The following is a 4,667-nucleotide window of genomic DNA, read 5'->3' on the forward strand; positions in this document are numbered from 1 at the left end:
GCCCCCTACCAGAAAACAGATTTTCAGTCGCCAGGCAAAAAAAAACCCCACAATAATAGTGCTTTTTTCTGCCATTCTTTTCATCTCTCCCAGCATAACTACACATCTTCTGGATACAGTCTGTTTCTTTGCCAGGGCTACAACACTCTCCCCTGAATTAATGATGCTGGAAGACCTCCACTTTTCATAGGCTCCTATTTGACAGTCTCTGCTGAGCAGCAGGGGATGCACAATGCTTGCTTATGCAATGACTAGCCCCGTGCCAGGAATAATAGCCTAACAGGAACAACCAATTCACACACAAAACCAAAATACTTTTCCCATTAAAAGTCTAAATTAAGGGAAGTAAAAACCCCAAACTTCCTGGCCGTAAAGTACACCAGTCTCCACACAGAGTTAAGTAATTCTATGCTCTAGTCTTTGAAGAACAGCTAGAATGAGTGGAGGAGGGCAGCATTTCCCTATTCATTTACCTCCAAGGTATTCTGGACACTATAAGAAAACATCATTACAGGACCAGGCAAAAGCAGGATGCCTGAAGCAGTTAAAACGCAACTTGATCTGGCTATATATTTGCAGTCAAGTGTAGCTTTGGCAGCTCAGGCACCAGCATGCTGTAATCATATGGTAGCTCTTCTGTCCACAGCTGTGATCTGTCCGTGAGCAGATTAAGAGATGGGGAAAATATCACCTTACTTGCAAAGCAATCTACAGCACAATGCGTTTCAAGGCAATTCAAGGCGCAGCAGCTCAAGGTTTTCAGTGCAATGGATCTATACTTCCTCCCAAAGAAATACTGAGAGCAGAATGCCCCCATCAACTTAGCTTTATCTAATCTATTGAAAGAGGAAGGACCAGCCCTGTGTGAAATCAGTTTAGATGCAAAAATGCACAAATCTGGATTTTATTTTTTGCTTTTGTGAGCAGAGAAGCATCAAAGAACTCAAGAAGAACCTTTCGCCATTTTAGTCCAGAGTTGAGAAATGAGAAACCAAATTCTTGATACTTTAAGCAGAACTCCATCTTTTGCTGAATTTCCAAATCATTGCTCCACTGGGATGAGAACCTTCCAACCTTTTTCATATTACACTGCCAAAAAAAATTGGACACCTCTACTTGAACGAAAGCTCACTGTGAAGCTTTAAGTAGCAATGAGACAAAGACAGTGCAGTTATCCTGGCTATTAGCACCAGAAATTCGTATCTTCCACTACATTCAGCCCTTCTAGAAGAGGTTTTCTGGAGGGCATTGGACATCTAGGGGTCACATCCCTTTACTACATCCCTTTACTGCACCCTTTCACTGGCAGAGGAAGAGATTAAGAGGCTGCTGCTTCTCCCACAGTTTTGAGAATCAGTATTAAACAAGTTTTGTTACCCTAGAGAATGGGGCTTTTACAATGTGGCATGTAATCAGACTGAAAGAAGAGAAACTACAGCTTGCCACTTATCTCATCTATGGAGCATCCCTTCCCAGTCCCTCATTCATAACACAATACCTTTCAGACATATTTTGCAGTTGCCTTGGAAAATGAATGGAAGACAAGTATAGCTTTGGGATCAAATGGAATTTAGACACACCTGGAGAGCAGAAGGGCACATGTGAGGGATGTAAGCATCTGGTGAGAGAGGAAAAGTCCCATAGTTCTGTATAAAGCTATTTCTTCAAATGATTACCTTCTCCAACCATTTAACTCTTTGCTGCTGTTATCAGTGTCCTCTGTTTTTGTACAGGAGTACAACCTCAATTTTCACTTGGGAATAACACCTGGCAGCAGTGCAGCTTCTCTGTCCTACATGAGTACTTCAAAGGCATCTACACAGATTAAATCAAAGGGATAAATTCACGTCGAGGCCTCAGCCCAGTAACAGTCTCTATCTAACCCCAGCATCCACCATGCCAGAGAAACAGATTACTTGATATGCTGAAGAGGAGGACTCTGTACCACTGAAGTGCACATGCCTAGTTAGCCAAGTATGAGGGAAACACACAGCACCAAACCAAAATAACCTGGGTGACTATGAAGCCAGCACTCGGGGAAGCACTGAAGAGAAAGGAAAATAAGCTCAGTATTTTCATGGTAGAGTTTTTAAGAGCACTGTGCTGATGGAGTTTACACCAGAAGTTACGTTCTTTACATTTTTTCCTTCCAGAGGGTTCTGGTTTCCCATATTTCATTACCAACAGAGCCATCTAGTGGATGAGATATCATTTGTTAGTATGAAATATGGATTTATCACAGTATAAGAAAACACACAGGATCTTCAGAGCAGCCTGTAACAAGCCAGCATATCTGTCAATGTAGTAGTCAAATTTTAAGCAGTGACATCAATGAGATGTTGCCCGTCTTGGCTTTTGTTCCTACCAGTACAAAACTTCAAACGTTTTAACACTAATTCCCAATATTTTTCTTTCAGAAGAATGTGAGCATTTCACCCCAGACTCAGCCTCAACCTGATTTCATAATACAAAGATTTTTGTTTACAGAAAATCCAATATCTTCTTCAACACTGATGTGGATTAGAGCTGTTAAGTGTTTAAAGTAATGATTGAAAGTTAAGGCATCAGTAGTGGGGGGAAAATATAGTCCTGCGTGTTCACTGGACAGCCACAGATATAAAGGGTGATAAATACTGAAGGAGTGTAAGGTTCCTCAGGCAGATACACTACAGAGCTTGTTCTGTCAGTGAAACCTACTGCAGAGGGTTCTTATTTCTTTCTGAAATCCTTGGCTGCCCTCCTGCCCTCAGTGCTGCTGAAGGTCAGACCGAACACTTCAGGGAAGGGAGGGAATCTCAGTGGACAGAACAGAAGCTTGACATTGTACAGAAAGGAGAAAAAGGAATTTCTAAAACTAATAAGAAATGTAAGTCAATCACCATCAGTTGAAACAACCCACAACAAACATGATTGCTGGGCAACTCTCATTTACTTAAATATTAATGTTGTGCTCTCTAGAGCTCCCCAGGATTTCAAAAGCTTTGCCTTTCCAGCAAAACAGCACCATTTCTTCCTGACATTTGCAAAAGAAGCTAGTATCTAACCTCTAGAAAAGGTTACATGCTATTTAACAGACAGAAGGAAAAAGCCAGTGGGACAGATTTGCAGATTTTCTTCCCAAAGCATCGAACCTCTTCTGAAAAACACTTTTAGTCAAGTTTCCCATCTGTGACTTGCTTCCTTTTCCACGTATAAAGAAATCTTCTTGGAGGCTTTTAAGAAAAAGAAGATAAACCTATGAAAGCTGAGGAGTACTGGATAATTCTTCCAAATAATAATTTTATATGAATAAAAAAAAAAATTATATGAATATAAAAATAATCATGATGCTGCAAAGCCATCCTCACTATTAGTTCCTCTAGTGAGTACAAAGAGACCTTCTAGAAGTCAGACCCAAAAGGGTCCCAGCAAGGTAACCTCTCTTTGTTTAAACTGCAAGTGCACTTCTTGCCTTTCCTGTTACTAAACAAGGTAACAGCAACCTCCTTAGGCACCCATGGTACACATCAACCACAGCCAGAATAACAAAAATAACCCTATTTCAACAGAGGTCGCCATCTTTCAGCACACCCCCTCCTACACTAGGTTATTCTCGTGGCAATTTATTCTGACACTAATCAATCTCAGATTTTTATCAGGTATTGGCTTTGGGAAGAGAAGGCAGTTCCAGCTGCCAAAGGAGCATCCAATACAATCTTGCAGCAGCAACTTTCCTCAAGTTACACAGAAAATATCATGCTGTGCCATCCCTATTTTACCTGTTGACAGAAAAGAAACCCCAGTGGCGAAAATCTCAGACTTGGTTAGCAACACAAATCTAATGAATTAAAAGGGATAAAAACCAATTAACACAGCAAGGAGGAGACACGTAGGTATAATCCTACCTGCTAGTGAAACAGATGTTGCCAGATTGTGATACCAGAGGCAAGTGAAGGTAGTGGTTGTCATCAGAACACACCCAGTCTTACCTAATAACGCATTTCCAGAGATCCCAGGTGATAATTAGTAGGATACCACAAGCAAATTTTTACTATGAAGCTCCTGGCACAGCAATAAGATGGAATTATTTTGTGTTAAAAAAACATCAACCTAGTAAAAAAAATTCAACATGGGCTTCAGTTTCGATTTTCTGATGATCCTTCCCAGAACAGTCTTGCAGATTTGAGTAGCGTTTACGTAGGCATGGGAAGGGAATCCTGTGAAAATAACAGATGTCCTCTCTCCCACGTAAGAGCTGGAACTAAGCTGATTGAGTTCCACAAACAACTCTTTCAACTAGTTATTAGAAAGGCTGCACTCTGCAGATAGGGCACTGCAGTTTTCCCTGCCAGTACTTTACAGAGGGAACAGAGTGATCAGCTGGTGTAAGCCAGGGATCTCCTCTGAGTGACTGCAGATTCAAGGAACACATTTCCACAAGAAAGTGATAAACATCACTACCAAACCCCTCCAGGTGCTCACTTGAATACGAATATGGCTCACATGCAATGTTTCAAAGCTGTTTTTTATGAAAACCTTTGGACAGGTTCCTCATGTAGGCACAAGAAAGCAATAAAGCCTCTATAATTAAGCCCAAGCACATCACAAACACATTTTACAGATGTTCTTAATGCAAATATTTAGGATCACTATTAACCCCCCCAAAAAAGTGCAGCTCACTAGAAAAC

Source organism: Meleagris gallopavo, chromosome 17 (assembly GCF_905368555.1).
Source record: "Meleagris gallopavo chromosome 17, MGAL_WU_HG_1.1, whole genome shotgun sequence".
NCBI classification, from domain to species: domain Eukaryota; kingdom Metazoa; phylum Chordata; class Aves; order Galliformes; family Phasianidae; genus Meleagris; species Meleagris gallopavo.